General features: G+C 31.1%; 2 non-coding genes across 2 annotated transcripts; both read right to left on the bottom strand.

Annotated features, from left to right (window-relative positions):
* Positions 1-7,196: 7,196 nt before the first annotated feature.
* Positions 7,197-9,681, bottom strand: VNE69_01802. Its single transcript, XR_010573983.1, has one exon. It is a non-coding gene; the product is annotated as a 5.8S-23S ribosomal RNA (ribosomal RNA).
* Positions 9,682-9,714: 33 nt separating this feature from the next.
* On the bottom strand, positions 9,715-10,959 carry VNE69_01801. The gene has a single exon (XR_010573982.1). It is a non-coding gene; the product is annotated as an 18S ribosomal RNA (ribosomal RNA).
* Between the last annotated feature and the right edge of the window lie 7,197 nt (positions 10,960-18,156).

Raw genomic sequence — 18,156 nt, 5'->3', positions numbered from 1 at the left:
CTCCTTGGTGTTTTGAAAGTATTTTTTAATTTATTATAACCAATTGGATTATGCATTTTTTTATTTAAAGATTTAAAAATATCGCTTTTGTTATAAGAAAATAATTTCCTATAAAAACAGGACTTTAGCAAAGATACTTTATTCATTATTAAAGTCCTTGAATTCTCGGGCAGGTTCACCCATCATTTTTTTTAAGTAAATAAAGGAATCGTATTCGGGACTTTCTTTATTCAATTCTTTAGTTATGTACCTACATGCTTTCACAAGTGGTACAAACTTTTTATGTGTTCCGGAGAGTCTCAGTAGTTCTCCAAGAACAATTGATTTATTAAAAGATAAGAAGCCAGCAAAGAATTCTTCATCATCGCAGATGTCGGAACCTACAAATCTTTCTTTAATTTTTTTAAGTACCTTTTGGCACACGTTTTCTCTAATCATCATGAGTACTACTTCTGACTCTTTAAATTGTTTTATAAGGGTGATATCTTTGCTTTGCACTTCCATCATCGCTGCCCAGGCATCTCTAGATTGGGGCTTCCCGTCCAACCCGAGTCCAGACACAAGAGCTAACTTGAACTTGCATTTAGATATGTATCTACCACCCTTAATAATTTTCATGAGAGCTTCGTCTGATAGCCCTTCAGCCCAGTTTTTCTTTGGTTAAACTGAGCTTCCCTTTTTCTGAGATTTCTCCCCTTTTTTGTTCTCCATTTTGGGGGTAGAATTTTTTTTACGATTTTGTGATCTTCTTTTTTCATGATCTTTTTTAGGAATGATAAATTTTCTCCTTAAAACTTCATAAATAGTATTTTTGGGCACTTTTATATTGCCACCGATTTCTACTTTAAGTGATTTAAATCTATTAAAGTTAGATTTATACGTGGGGTTGACACTTCTGTTTTTCTTCAAGTCTATCTGGACTTTAGGCTTGAATGTGTGTTTGACAGATGTCCATCCGTCTTCATTTGTATGGTAAAGTTTTACTCCATTCTTAGGAGCTTTTCTTTTACCAGCTATAATAGCAGAGATAGTTGACAGATGTCTAACTACTAAAAAAAAAATAAAATTGTTTATTGTAAAAAAAGACAGAATCAGCAAAACGAAGAAAAGCCTCCAAGCCACCAAAAACTCCACTAATAAAGAAAAAATCATCAATAAGTGCGTTTACACGCCAGCATACCTTAACGGCCTCGCTTGTAGGAGAAAAGTTTGTTCCCATAGGATACATCCTTAGTCATAATATGACTAGAGACCCACTTTCATGAGTCTGATGAAAAACGAAAACGCCTGGCTCAATACACCATTTAAGAACACGACTCAGTTCAGCGGAACAATACAGCATCAGTATCATGCCCGACCTCTCCCAGGTCAAATATAATTAAATATAAGTTTTCTTGTTAGTAAAATAACATCTCTTTCTTCCATTTCTAGATTTTATTGTTTTTAATTATTCATATTAATTATCCTGTTTTGTTATCTCTTTAAGTTTCTTTTCAAATATAATTCTTCTAGAGACAACCATTCTATCTAAGAACTCTATAGTCCAACAAAGTTCTTTTATCTTATCTGGGTTATTTTTTAGTCCGATTTTATTACCAAGGAGTTGTTTGGTTTTTTCTCGGATATTTGTTTTTGAACAAGTCAGTAGAGGCAGTTTATTTTCAAAAGATGTTCTAATGTCAGTAAAACAGACGCACTCCAACAGAAAGTGTTCTAAATTTTCTTGTGGTCCATCACACAAAAAGCATTTGTTTCTATAACTCATTGGTATTCTTTTTGAATATGCTATTGCTGAGGACCACTTTACTAGATTACATCTCAATCTAAAATATGTTCTAATTTTTCTATTATTTATTTTGTTCATGACATATTTTATTTGTGATTTTCTTATGTCATATTGGTTTGCTATTGATGCAGCTAAGGAAGTATTTAAAGTTCTTCGACTTCTTAGTACATCAATTATTTTTGAAGTGATAAATTTACTATCACTTGATTCGTATTCGTTGCCGACAAATCGTTTTAACCATCTTTGTGTTCTTGAACACCAGGTAGTTTTTCTTTCTTTCGGATTTATTGCAATTATATCCGATATGATTGTCTTATTGTGTTTCCACTTGTTGTATGCTCTAAATCTACTTAAAGCTGCTTGTATATGAATTCGTTCGATACTGAACTCGTCCATTACTCTATCTAGTGGAACTAATACTCTTTTGAATATCATTCTGATAGATTTTCTTAAGATCCTGTTAATCTTACCTGCTCTTGTACTTGACATTCCCCACAGTTCACTACCATACATTAGTGTGGGTACTAGTACACATTTGATTAAGATCGCCTTGAAGTAAAGGTTGATGCTATTATTCATCAACTTGGGCATCAAGGCGTCTAAGGCTTTCTTGCCACGCATTGCTGCGTCTTTGACCAAATGTTCTTCTAGCGTGTTTCTTTTAATTAAGACACCTAGATATCTGTATTCAGTGACTTCTTCAATCACACCAAAGTCTGTACTGAGAGAATACAAACTTCGGAATTCTTGTATGTTGGAATGAGCATTCCATTCTAATACTCCGCTTTTTGTGCAGTTAATCTTCATTCTGTTATTAACTGCCCACTTTGAAATTCTATTGATCTTATTATTAAGATCATCAATGTTGTTTCCGAAGACAACAATATCATCTGCGAACATCAGTCCCGGAACTCTCGTATTTGATCTTGGGATCAAAACTCCTTCTATGCCGTCAAAAATATCATTGATGAATATATTGAACAGCATTGGAGAACAAGGGCACCCTTGTCTCACTCCTTTTCTGTAGCTATAACCACTTGACGTGTCACCACCAATTTTCACACGCATGGTGGTATATTTATAAATATCCTTTATTGTATTGATTAAATACAATGGGATATTAAGTTTTGTAAGCTTTTCAAATAATAAGTCATGACTTACATTATCATAAGCTTTTTCAAAGTCAATGAAACACATTATTGTGTTCAAGCCTCTGAATTCTCTTCTTCTCACTATTTCTAGTAAAGATGTAATCTGATTCATACACTCTTCACCTGCTCGGAATCCTGCTTGGTATCTAGAGAGTATATCTTGTTCTTCGACAAATTGAGTTAACCTGTCATTTATTATCTTGAGATAGATCTTACTAATTGTGTTAATTAAGGAGATTCCCCTATAATTATTCAGATCTGTCTCATCTCCTTTTTTGTGAAGGCAAATCATGTTTGCCATGCTCCAATATTCAGGAGTACTATTTCCACAAATATATTTATTAAATTCATGTAGCATGAATTTAAAGAATTTATCTTCTACTGCTCTAGTCAGTAAGTATTTGTATAGCTCGGTTGGAATCTCATCAGGACCGGCAGCTTTGTTATTTCCACATTTCTTCAGTGCGGATAGAAATTCTTCATCTGTTATCTCTGGGGGAAGAACAACAAGATCTACTTTATCATAGACATTGACATCTATATCATTCTCTGACGCCAAATCAGCGTAAAAATTATTTGCTATTTCTAGCTTCTTTGCTCGGCAAGTCTGAAGAAGCTTATTGTGGTCAATTAGAGCCACTTGATCCAAACGAATGGAAACACTTCTATTTTTCAGCCATTGCCAGAATTCTCGGGATCTGTTACTTTTAAAGAGCTTTATTCCTCTTAAAGCCCAAAGTTTCGATCTATCTTTGCGAATCAACTTTTTAGTTTCGTCTACTCTCTTTTTGAGATATTCGAATCTAATTGAGTTGATTTCATTGTAATTTTTCATAACAGCTCTTGCTGCTAGACGTTTTTCTTTGAAGACTTTTAAATATCTCCATCTCATTGTAAGTCCAGTATGGACTCTTCTCTTTTTGTAAATCTTCAAAGATGTACAAACTTTCTGAATAATCTCGGGGAGATTATTCATGTTTAATTGTTGATTACACAACTTCTTTTTTAGCTTTTTAATCACTTTTGGATTTTCCAGCATTTTCTTATCATAAACTAGTTGATCGGAGATCTTATCAACGGCAAGTTTAATACTTCTTTTGAGCACTAAGTGATCACTTAATACCCAAGACTTGGATATAATGATCTTCTCATTATCATTACTTTTTAGTCGAAAGATGGTATCAATTTTCCTCTTAGATCTTTTACCATCTTTGAGGATCCTTGTACCATCGTTGCTGTTATATTTTATTGTAACTGGCAAACCAACTACATTTAATTTTTTCTTGAGACTAGAACTCTGCATATTCATATCTCCCATCACTATGATCTCACTATAGTTATTTCTGAAATTCTCTTTTTCTAAAAGAGAAAATAATCTAGCCAAGGTCTCCCTTTTGAGATCCTTGTTTTGTGGTATGTAGACATTTAAGACTAAATACTTAATCCATTTGCCTGCTGAACTAAACTCAACTACAGTTTGCAGAATGTTTGAGTCGGTTCCTTTTTTGGAACATCTGATCGCTCCATTATTTCTAACCAGAGTTATTAATCCTGGTTTATTTTTTCCACCACTAGGTGTTTCAACTGTAGTGTATTTTTCAAGTTTTAAAGGTCTTGTAGATTGTCTCCAAGTTTCTTGTAAACACATAATTTCTGGTTTCTCCTTCTTAAGAAGAAACTCAAGTTCTTCTCTCTTATTAGAGAGATGATTAATGTTTAGACTTAAGAGTTTTATGTTCTCTTTGGTCTTTTTATTTACTTTACTAGATTTCTCTAGTTCTTTTCTATTATCATTTAAAACTTTAAAGCCTTTAGCTTTAACTGTCTTAATCAATAAATTTGCGTATAGTTTTTCAACTATTATTTTTGTAAAAGACGTGTCTCTTCGTCTATACTTTCTTGCTGTAATGATGGAATTCTCCAAAAGAGAGTTCTTCTTACATAAGTCTTTGAGGAGATCTTTCACTCCATAAGGAATTCTTTGTATCTTGACAATACAATATTGTTCTTGTACTTTCTTCCACCACATATTCTTTCTAATAGAAAAATATTTGAAACTATTCAGTCTCCTTGGTGTTTTGAAAGTATTTTTTAATTTATTATAACCAATTGGATTATGCATTTTTTTATTTAGAGATTTGAAAATATCACTCTTGTTATAGGAAAATAATTTCCTATAATAACAGGACTTTAACAAAGATACTTTATTCATTGTTAAAGTCCTTAGATTCTCGGGCAGGCTCACCCATCATATTTTCTAAAATAATGAAAGAACCATGGTTTGGGTTTTCTTTATTTAATTCTTTAGTTATGTACCAACATGCTTTTACAAGCGGTACAAAATTTTTATGCGTTCCAGAGAGTCTTTGCAGCTCTCCTAGAACAGTTGTTTTTGTTAAAGACATAAAGTCGGTGAAGAAATTAACTTCATCGCAGATATTAGAACCTCCGAACTTTTCTTTAATTTTGCTTAGTACCTTTTGGCCCACGTGTTCTCTAATCATCAGAAGTACTACTTCCGAATCTTTAAATTGTTTTATAAGTGGTATATCTTTATTTTCCACATCAGCTAAGGCTGCCCAAGCGTCTCTAGATTGAGGTTTCCCTTTCAATCCGAGTCCAGACACAAGAGCTATCCTAAACTTACACTTGGAAATAATTCTACCATCCTTAATAATTTTCATAAGAGCTTCTTCAGATAGCTCTTTGGCCCAGTTTTTCTTTGGTAAAACTGGAACTCTTTTTTGTTGACATTTCTCATTTTTTCTGTCCTTCGTTTTTTTTGTAAAATTTATTCTCTGATTTTGTAATCTTTCCTTTTCATGATCTTTTTTAGGAATGATATTCTTTCTCTTTACAGCTTCATGATTAATCTTTTTGGGCACTTTTACATTGCCACTAGTTTCTACTTTAAGTGATTTAAATCTATTAAAGTTGGTTTTATCTGTGGTTTTACCACTTCTGTTTTTCTTCAAGTCTATCTGGACTTTAGGCTTGAATGTGTGTTTGACAGATGTCCATCCGTCTTCGTTTATATGGAAAAGCTTGACTCCATTCTTAGGAGCTTTTCTTTTACCAGCTATAATAGCAGAGATAGTTGACAGATGTCTAACTACTGCTTTTTTATTAATGAAAGCTAAGTCTAGCTTAACATCTTTTGTTTTAATATTTTTATTAATTATAATATTTGTAGACGCATTTGAGACACCTATACATTTTCTTTTGCCATCATCTGACAATCGATCTTCTTCTTCTACTTTGACAGCAGACACGATATTTTTGACATTAATTAAAACATCTTCATTTATGATTTCTAATTTAGAAATATCATTGTTTCCAGTAGCTAACTGAAGGGTTTCGCTACTGGTATCATTTGGAACATCGGAGTTATTATCCTTTTGTTCTACACATTCTTTTGAGTGATTCTCAATCATTATCTCGATTTTATTTTTGGATGATTCGGTAATTTGATTACTGTCATCCATCAGATTATTTTTAATCAAATTTTTTAATTTGATATTTTGTTTTTCTAGCTTGTCATGGAAGAGCTCCAAATATGTCTGCTGAATAAATACTAATTCAGTTGTGCTAGATATGTATCTTTTAAGATCAATAAGATCTTTGTTATTTTCTTTTTTTGACGTGTCAAAAATATCATTTTTATTAATTCTTTCTGAGAGAATTTTGATTTTCTTGAGAAAATATTTCATTTCTCCATCATTTTTGAAAGTAACACTTGGGAAACTTTTATTAGCATAAACATGCTTAGTTTGTTGTTTTAAATACATTTCTGTATCTAAATTGTTGTTTGGACTACCAAAGTGGTCACTTTTTGCTCTACTGAGCTCGCTCCTGGTTTGTTTTGTCTCACCCTTCATATTCTCTGACTACATATTAAAAAAAAAAAATAAAAATAAAACGCCTGGTTCAATACATCATTTAAGAACACGACTCAGTTCAGCGGAACAATACAGCTTCAGTATCATGCCCAACCTCTCCCAGGTTTAAAATATGAAGAATTACTCGAAAGTTAACGGTGTTCTTCTCACCAGCAATGGGTCTCCCACCCCTAGAGTATAGCTGACCCTACTTACCAACCAGCAGCCGAAGGTTGGTATGACTTAGAGATCTGCACCTAGTTAAAAAACATCGGTCCCACTCTCCGCGACGTGGACGCTTTCTTGTGGAGGGTAGTACCAAATAAAATAAAAAAAAATACGCTCTCTTGTGAAGGCCAACACCTACTATACATACAAAAAAAGCAGTAACCTCAAAATGTCGGCATACACCTTCATTCTTACAGTTCTGCTTAAAAGAGTAGTATTCTCCTAAATGGTATCTTTGAGCTACGCTTCAGGCTTAAGAGGCTTTCAGCCTTAATCGAAACGACGTAGCTAAGCAACATAACTTAATAGTTAATCGCACTACCAGTGGTCATCACTTAGAGTTCCTCTCGTACTATCAAAGTTCACTCAAAAATACTTACAGTAGGGTAAAACTAACCTGTCTCACGACGGTCTAAACCCATCTCACGTTCCTCATTACCGGGTGAACAATCCAACACTTCGTAACATATACACTACGATGATCAGAAGAGACGACATCGAAGAATCAAAAAGCAGAGTCGCTATGATCGCTTGCCTGCTACAAGCCAGTTATCCCTGTGGTAACTTTTCAATCACCCAATACATAATGAATGTAATTGGGATCGCTAGGCCAAGGTTTCCCTACTAAATACAGTCATATGCATAAAGTAAAGCAGATTTATTCCCTTATAATAAACTGATGGTTACCATCCATCATTCATCTACCTTAGGACAGCTGTGTTACTTTTTAACAGCTGTACCGCCCCAGCCAAACTCCCCATATATTCTAATAAATAAATGTTCAAACATACTAGTGGTTTCACAATACTTCTCCCACCTCTCTACAATATACCGAATATTTATTAAAACATACTAAAGTCAAGCTCAACAGGGTCTTCTTTCCCCGCTGATAAATAACAAGCCCGTTCCCTTGTCTCGTGGTTTCACAAAATTGTAAGTAGGGACAGTAGGAATCTCGTTGCTCCATTCATGCGCGTCACCAATTAAATGACGAGGCATTTGGCTACCTTAAGAGAGTCATAGTTACTCCCGCCGTTTACATTCGCTTACACAACTTTAACAATAAATGCACTGGGCAGAATTCACTTCTTGTAAATACAAAAAGCTATGTTTTTAATAAACAGTCAGATTCCTTACATAGTAAAAGTTCTAGCATGCTAGAGCCAATCTTTATCCCAAAGTTACAGATCTAATTTGCCGAATTCCCTTACTTACTTTAATTTAAAATATTTGTTATGATACAAAGACACCTGATGCGGTATAGGTACGGTTAAAATTATTTTATTTTTATCAAGTATATATAACTAACTATTTCTTATCATGACAATCCATAGTTAAAATTAAATTTAATTCATTTATCTTAAATTTATTGAAATATACTGTCATTATCAAGTTACCTTATAATAATTTAATAAAGAATTATTAATCTTTTTTGTTTTTATAAATAACACCGATTCACTTCAATAATAATTGAAAACCCTAGTCTATATCTATACAAATATATTGTTACTGCCTCCAAGATCGGCTCATTTGTTTCTTCTATATATACTCACATATATACTTCAATACAAACAAATTGCACAGCTACCTAAATATTTATTAGAAACATCTCATAAAAGTAGTAATCTTCTTCCATTTTATACAATAATACATTCGGTAGGTACGTTGTAACACGTTTCTTAGCGGATTTCTACTTCCATAACAACCGCCCTACTGTCTCAATGTATTCATCATATTTATGGTATAATATCTACTATTTAGAATATTTAATGTTTCATAAGGTTCATCCCTTTTTGCACATCATTCTTACAATCATGTGCCCACTAGTTACCCAATAGATTCATTATATAAATTTAATTTATATAATTCCATAGAATTAAAGATTTCTCATAGTTAAAAAACTATAACAGTGTCCTACATCTATGTCCTATATAATAATAACTGCTGTCCTGAGAGACATTTCGCTGTGAACCAGCTACCACACAGTTCGATTGGTCTTTCGCCACTATACACATCTTAAATCATCGATTTGCACGTCAGAATGATTATGGTCTTCCAATAAACTGTTGCTTATCTTCAACCAGAACATGTATAGTTCACTGTGTTTCGGGTCTTATAATTATAACTAATCAAGTTAATAAAGATTAAAAAATTTAATTTTTATCTTGCTATAATTATAATCTCCTTGGTCCGTGTTTCAAGACGGGTCCTTAAAAATAAGGCTAAACTCCACACATTTTCACAAGTTCCTTCGCAGTACTTATTTTCTATCGGTATACCATTATATTTAACCTTAGATATTTCATTCTACCTTTATTCAAACTGCACTACCAAGCAGCTCTACTCAAGTACATTATTCTATTCTATTAATAACGAATTTAATATTCTCTATAAATATAATTAATAGAATAAACCATTTACAACTCCAATTAAGGATTACAATGGAGGGTTATTTCTTGTTCACTCGCTGCTACTAAAGAAATCCTAGTTAGTTTCTTTTCCTCCTTTTAATGATATGCTTAAGTTCAAAGGGTTATCAATACATTATAAATATATTAATTAGGTAAATAATATACTTTCGTATTCTATTACGACCTTCATCGTTATGGTATCCTATTGATCCCATGTGTGGGTAAATTTAATAATTAAAATTAATTTAAATTTAACTTATTATGATCCTGCTAATGGTTCTCCAACAGCAACCATGTTACGACTTATATCAGATCTAATACATATTGTTCAAGTAGTTTTCACTAATTTCACAACACATATCATCTTAGATAGCGACGGGCGGTGTGTACAAAGAACAGGGACACATTCAATTCTACTTATTTAATAAAATTTACTAGCAATTCCAAGTTCAAATATCTCTTACAAAATATTATCCCATAAAGATTATATATCTATTGTATTGCGCGTGCAGCCCAAAATGTCTGAGGGCATAACGGACCTGTTTTAATCCTTTCCTTCCTACACTGATTGTGTCTGTCTATTAATAAAAGGGTCTCACGTCTTGTTGAAATTAATCAAAACTTCACAGCATCCATTGAAAACGGCCATGCACCACTATTATCATTCTCAGATTATAAATCTTCTCTGAATAATAAAATATTGGTAAGTTACCTCGCGTTGAGTCAAATTAAGCCGCACAATCCACTCCTTGTGGTATTCTTCCGTCAATTTCTTTAATTTTCAATCTTGCGATCATACTATCCCCAGAGCCAATAAACTCAAATTTCTATCATCTAATACAATTAATATCATATCACATCGTCGGCATAGTTTACTGCTGGAACTACAATGGTATCTAATCATCTTCGCTCCTCCAGCTTACGTCCTTGTTCAAAAAATACATACAAGTGTACAGCTTTCGCTTCTGTTCGTCCAGTCAGGGTCGTCACATTTCATCTCTCTCCCAACTATACAGTACACCTCATATTGCTTCTTAAATATAAACTACGGACTTTTTAACTGCATCAATCATCATACACACTCTTGGAACAAGTATTACCGCGGCTGCTGGCACTTGATTTGCCCTCCAATTAATCACCTCATATACTTTTACAATATGAAACAATAGAATATTACTTCCCATAACTGCCTCAGATAAAATCCATAGGTCAAGTTTCGCCCCTGCTGCAATCCTTAGACTTAGTAGCCGTCTCTCAGGCTCCTTCTCCGGAATATTACAAAGTAATACCGTTACCCGTCATTGCCTTGTTAAGCCATTACCTTAACAACTAGCTGATAGGTCTCACTCTTACTGTATATGTCTTATGCTACACTTTAACGCAGTTATACTAATTTAATACATTAAATAAAGTGAGTATTACTGAGCAGTCCATTTTTCCATATCAAAAACATGCATGGGTTAATCTTAGGGAATAGCGTCTACGTCAGGCAGAATCAACCTGGTGTTGTGTATTAAAAATCAATATATTTGATTTTAATCAGTATTTATGAAAATATTAGAAATAAATATATTTCTTAATACAAATTCTTATAATATAAAATATGAAAACTATAATTGTTTAAAAATACTTAATAAATGATATAATATCAGATTGGATGAAATAAAATTTTACAAGGGTAAAAAATTATTTTAATAAATCAGCAAATGATTGATTAATCACTGATTCACTGATCAAAATTGTGATCTGAGATTAGCAACATTTATAATTGTGTAAATATTGTATAAAAAAACATAGATATTAAATGGTGCTTTATAAAGAGTTGAATCTACATGATACTGCAGTATTATACATAACACAACTTATACTGACAATTTATCTTAAATCATGATAATTCTGATAATTAAATGATTTAATATCTAATTCTCATATATAAAATTATATTGTCTAATACACATTTGTTTTGTTTATTTGTTGACTTAAACAAATAAACAAGAAACTTGACATCTATATATGATATCCCAAATATCATAAAAATGGTTTAGAAATATTTCCCGCCAAATTCTTCCAGTTTTCCCTCCAACATTTATTTAATCATTTTATCCGGAGAGGGGTACGGAGTAATGGAAAGAAAATTTAAAATTAACAATAAAAACATTTTACATACTTTCCTCAGTGGTGGATACCACACTATATAATGATAGATGCCAAATTGACGTCGACTTATACATAATAAAAATATTATATAAACTTTTCCATGGTTAGTTTGTGTTGTATAATACAAATAAATGCATCATGTATAATTGTATATTAATTTATGTAGTATAAAGTACATATGCTCTTAAAATATATTTTTATTTCTTCACTTACTGATAGCTTCATTGGCCTTGTTCCTATTTGATTACATGCACTTCTTTTTTTATTTTTAATGTATGTTTTAACAAGAATACTTATTGTTTGTATTTTACATTATAAATATATTCCTAAAGTTTTTTTATTGACTTTTGCCGGTCAGTGATAAGATGTTTGACAGATTTATTTTATGTGATATGTCATTATGACATGACAGTAGACCTACAAAAATATAAAGTTATACAGGTTTATTTTGTTAGCTTTTGATAAATACAAACAAAAGTAGTGGATTTTCTTAAATATAAACATTGAGCCACAAAATTAATATATAAAACGATGAAACACATAGAAAAAAATAAAGCAACATAACATCATGACCAGGCCCCTTATTTGGCCGCGACAAAAAGATTAATATTTTTTTTTGAGGGGTAATTTTTAGACATTCACACATATAACTTTAGTTAGAGAAGGAGTTGTAACTGTATATTAACATGGGAGATCGATGTAGCTGTTACAAGAATTGTAAATTTTTTAAAGTAATATTTCATCTTTTCTTTATAAATGTTTTTAATGATTTATGCAGGCAAACAAATCTCTACTTGTAAAAATATGTTTCGTCAATATTTGATCGGATACTATAGCTTGAAATTATAAAAAAACATATATTCCTAAAATATTGAGTTTCTCATTGATATATATGTTTTAAAACTATTTAAAAACTCAAGAACAACATTAAATTATTTTAACTCTCGTGGATCTATTTAATTTGACTGTAATTAACAATATTTACAAGTAACCCCCGTTTAGTGAAAACTTCAATTTAAATTTATAAGATTATGTTTCTGAATTTGTAAAACGTCTTTGTGTCTCTCGGGATATATTGTCTCCAACAAAAAATTAGAAAATATTAACAAAATGCATTTTAATGTCTAAAAAAAGAAAACAATAATTTTTTAGAAATAGGCTCTTGATTTAATAAAGAAAATTTTTTTATCAAAAACAGTCGTATTAATATAAAATAAATAGATTCCGATTTTAAATTAAAAATATGAAAATAATTCTGCATTAGATTAGTGAAATAAAAAAAATATACAATTGAGAATTGTCTCATGGCTTATTTCTTCTTCCGTACTTTATTATCTAAATTTTCTCTAGGTTCCAAATTCATTGTATGTATTTTGTCTGTATCATGTCTCAGTGCAGTCTTCTAGCTCTAGTTCAAAAGCATATATACTGTGGTGTTTGAACAATAACATATTACGTATTTTACAGTTCATACGTTTTCTATAAGCTTTATTTATTTTTACCACAAACAATGACTACTAAATATGGTTTCAATATTTAAAGAAATCATTGTATCGTTAATCTTTTTGTCGCAATGTATGAGATACAGAACTTACAACTGAGTTTTGATTTCTAATAAAACATTAGCAGAATCTGATTCTATTTTCATTTAGATTAAAACCAATCCAAAATGTTTTTAGGTCTTTATTATCGTAAAAAATCTAATACTTCATTTTAAACTATAATTAATTTCTTGGATGCAAAATTATTATACGCCATATAAAATGTGTAAATCCGAAGCTCTTTTTAATTTATTGTGATGTACTGATCAAACAAAACATAGATCTCACATTATTTGTTTACTATTCTTAACAAAAACTATAATTCTATGTAATGTTACACTTATTGCATTCCAAGAATGGTCTTTCTAAGACTTCTTGCTGTTTGTTTGTTTACAAAAAACACGTAAAACTATAAATAGCGAAATAGCCCCAAAGGGCATGGTGAGCAAGAAGGCCAAAGCAAACTCAAATATCAATAAATCTAATAGTTTTATGAACACCTTTAACCTAATCGAGACGTATCTCCACCTATGATACATCAATTATACGTAGACTATGGCTCATGAATTTTTATATTATAAATTAAATTTTTTTTTCTGGATTATTTATTTATTGGCGATAATTATAGTATAAAAATTTGGCTTTTGAGTAACATATCAATACATTGAAATACGAAGAAGTGAGAAACAATGACAGAATGTACATTGTTGTTTATCTAAACGCCCTTTTGTAACAGGCATTAAACAGGATGCTGAAACAACCTATTTGAGTTCAGATTTATGTGTTTCTGGTTAAAAATCTTTCAGAAATAAAAATTACTGCAATATCTTTTCTATCTAAATTTTTTCAGTCATACAGAGCCGATTTGATTATTTTTAAAAAATTATTTGTTTCAGAAACAGAGCCAATTTACATTGTATTGTATAGACAAACATGAACACCTTATGTTGGACTTCCAATATCTATTTGCATAAAACATATATGTATTTTCTCATATTATAAAGTTTTTCTTGAATAAAGTAGTCATTAATTATCATATTAAATCAATAATCGTGTAAGACACCCCTGTTACTAGTAATTTAATTCCCTTTGTACAACTCGACCTTCATCATCTTCAATAAGACCTTTGCATCCTTTTAAAAAAATTAAAATATCCTGGAAAATTTTCAATTTGTTACTTTCTGATTTTTTTTATGATAGTATTATTGTTTAAATTTTTGATTAAATTTTTTTCTGAATATTTTTAAAGTACACTAGCTTATGCATTCTTTTTTTATAATGCTATCAACTTGATTTGTTCATCGGTGTTTTTTTATATGGACTTCGACCTATGTTGGATGAATTTTAAAAGGAAAGATCATGGATTCTAAAAAAGTAGAAATAACATTTTAAGCAAACTTAAATGAAAATTAAATCACACCAACCTATAAACAATAATGAGGTATCTTCTAAATGTTTAGGTTTAATATTTTATACTTATTATACACATTTTTATGAGTAATATGTTTTCGTTTTCATTTGTGGAAGTGTTAAAAAATTTTAAAAAATGTCTTATTGATATATTGGATTTAAGTTTTACAAAAGATACTTTGAATAAATATGTATAAAAATATAATACATGCTCTTTAAAAAAAACTATTTGAGCGTCTCAACTAGATTAAATCGTAATTACACAATAAGTATAAAGTAATAAAATTGGTGTGTTTTAAAACACGAAAAAAATAAAAACCATGTAACATTATTGGTGTAATATAGTAGAAGTAGAAATATAAAAAATATAATGCCATCATTGACTTTATAGCCACAAAAATGGGGTTGAATAAAATTAGAAAGTTTATCACGTTTGTTAATGCGATAATGATGTGACTTATAGTAAAAATGATCTAAAGGTGAAATGAATCCACATGTATCATATCCCAATTTGTAAGTACAAAAAAATATACTCTAATGCCGATGCTTTTAAGTCTCATGATATGATGTATATCTTGGTCCTACGAAATATATCATAAAATATATCGCAGAACCCATTCAATGCGAAATTATAACTGAAAATTTAAATTAAATTGATATATTCCTCTCATGACGAATTGTCAATACAAAATACAATTTGACGATTTAAAATAAATATATCATTTCTAAATCTTTCTAAACTCATTAAATTTTACGTCTAGTAATACGTAGAACTTTTACAACAAAAAAATGATTTTATAAGTATATAAAGAAAGAAAAATAAAGATGATTAAGATAATTTTAGTAAAAAATGCCAAATGAAGTTTTTGTTTAGATTAGTATTATTATGTTTGTTAAAGTAGTTATCAATTAGAAATAAACTTCATAAATGAATTTAATTAGGACATGCTTATTGTAGTTTAAATTTTATAGTTTATCGGGGGTAGGTTCCGCGTTAGCGTCTCCTGCTTGTAGGTAGCTTTGTGGCTCCATAGTCCTTGTCACATCGGCTTCGTCTTCTTTGTTTCGGCAGTCCAGAGAAATGCTTTCTAGCGTCTTCTTTAGCGTGATCATCTGGATGTACGCATCTACCTTCTTAAAGATTCCAAGTCTTGTGGTATATGATTTGTGAATTTAGTCATTATATCGTCCCAAGTGATTACGTAGGGAATTATTTCTGTTTTAAAACCATATTTAAGCCATATTTGTTCTCAAGGACATCATACTTTCTTAACTTGTCGTTTTCTACTTGCTGTAGATTTTCTTGTGATGTGACACCTATTTCAATTATTCTGATCAATTTATTCTTTTTATCTACTACGACAATATCAGGTTTATTATATTTGATCTTTATGTCCGTTTTTATCGTCGTTTCTATTCTTATTTCTACATCTTTGTTGGCAACTATCTGTTGTACTGAGTGGTTTCTTAATCTCTTCTTAGACTGCACTTTATATTTTTCACACAGTAGTAGGTGGATGCATTTTACTATTTCATTGTGCCTTCTCATATAATTGTGCCTGGCATTTTTTCGCACCTTGTCGCTAGGTGATCCACGGTCTTTGCTGATTTATTGCAATGGGGCAGGTTTTAATCGATCCATTAAATATATTTCGGTCTTGTATGGCACATAACTTACTTTCTGTCCTGGTATTCGTGTTACCTACTTTAAGCCATAGTGATGAATTTTATATGTCGATCTTCAAGTATGTTCAATGATATTCTAATAAAAGAGTCTATCTCCTCAAATATCTCCGGTTCTAAATCTAGTACCACGACATAATAATTTATAAGTGAAATACCAAATTCATTAATTGACTTTAAGGTGTTTTTGGCGTTAAGTTTTGTACTGCAAATCATTCTTACTCGTGAATTATTTTTTCCTTTATAAGTTCAATTGTACTATTACTTGGTTTGTTTTATCCGGGTTCTAATTTCCTAGGTATTTAATTCATCATCCTGGCCTATAATAGATATTTTTGTGCTGCTGATTTTGCAATTTATCGCAGATTCTTTTCATTCATTTTAGTCCGACTTCTTTAAAAAATTTCATTATTCTGCTATCATTACTGCAAGTGTTTCTTCTTTTTCTGCTACTAATTTTAAATCGTCTATAAAAAGAAAGTGGTTTGTACAGTAGGACTCCGTCTTCTCTATGTTTATACTTACCTTAGGATAAGTAGCATTCAATTTTTTAGATAACGGGTTCATTGCCAGTACAAAAAGTAGGGGCGACAGACTGTGCTCTTGAAGAATTCCTTTTTCATTTTTATAACATAATTTTCTTATTATCTACAAGAATATCTATCTTTCGGCTATTCATAATAAACGATATGAATTTATTATCCAACTTTCTATTTTAAGCCCCTCTAAAGTCTTTTTCAAATATTTGTATGTTCTACGCCAGAGATGGGCAAAAGCCGGCCCGCGGGCGGATCCGGCCCTTTTGCTAATTTTATCCGGCCCGCTGAAAAATTCTAACGCAATTTTTTTAAAACTCTTTATGAGATTTTGTTGACATAAACATTATTAGTATGCGAACTGTATATATAATAGGCGAAATAAAATAAGCGTTTGGCTTATTACACTAGTGTGAACGATGCGGATCGCTCGCGACAATCGCTCTCATGGCGGGGGGTTCATCGAACACAAAGTAGATCGCGCTAGGTTTAAAATGCATGTGTGGACGACATATGCTGCACTCCTCTCAGCCTCTCAATGTTTAAGGGACGACAGATCGCAGCCCAGGTATTGTTATTTATTATTTTATTCTGATCGCATACTCTTTTTTAGTTCGAATCTACCATTGGTTTGCATATATAAAATTGAAAAAGTGGACTTTTTGTAAGTAAATTTTTAAAACTTTGGTGTTTTTTTATTGTTTTTATTTAACTTATTTTTTTTGTAGCCCTTTTAAAATGAGAGAAACTAAAAAAGAAAAGTTGATTTGGAATGCAGAAACTTCAATGAAGCTTAGACGGTAAAATATCTTTTTACAAACATTAATAAGAAAGCAATTTGTTTAGTTTGTCAGGAAACAATTGCTGTTTTCAAAGAATACAATTTAAGCAGGCATTTTACAACAAAACATCGAAAATATGCATCACTTTCTTTACAAGAACTTCAAAACATAGCTGAAAACTTAACAAAAAACTTGAATCAGCAACAATTTTTTTTTTCCAAACGAATTAATATTGTAAAATCTACCACAAAAGCAAGTTAAGCTGTCGCACACAAAATTGCTAAGTTCTTAAACCGTTTTTAGAAGCAGAATTTGTTAAACAATGCATGGTACAAGTGTCGGAGATATGTTGTCCTGAAAAGAAACATATTTTTGAAAATCTAAGCCTTTCTTGAAGAAGGATAGTACGCCGGATTGAAAATATTTCAGGAAACTTACTTGACCAGCTAAGCAGAAAAATTGCTGATTTTACCTATTGTTCTCTGGCTTTAGATGAGTCCTGCGATATTACAGATACAAGTCAATTATTAATATTTATTCGCGGCATTAATAGGAAATGTGAAATTAGCGAGGAACTTCTTAGTGTGCATCCA

The sequence above is a fragment of the Vairimorpha necatrix genome, chromosome 1 (genome assembly GCF_036630325.1).
Source record: "Vairimorpha necatrix chromosome 1, complete sequence".
In the NCBI taxonomy this organism is placed as follows: domain Eukaryota; kingdom Fungi; phylum Microsporidia; family Nosematidae; genus Vairimorpha; species Vairimorpha necatrix.
The sequence above is the reverse complement of the archived record's forward strand: the minus strand, read 5'-3'. Positions and strand labels throughout refer to the sequence as shown.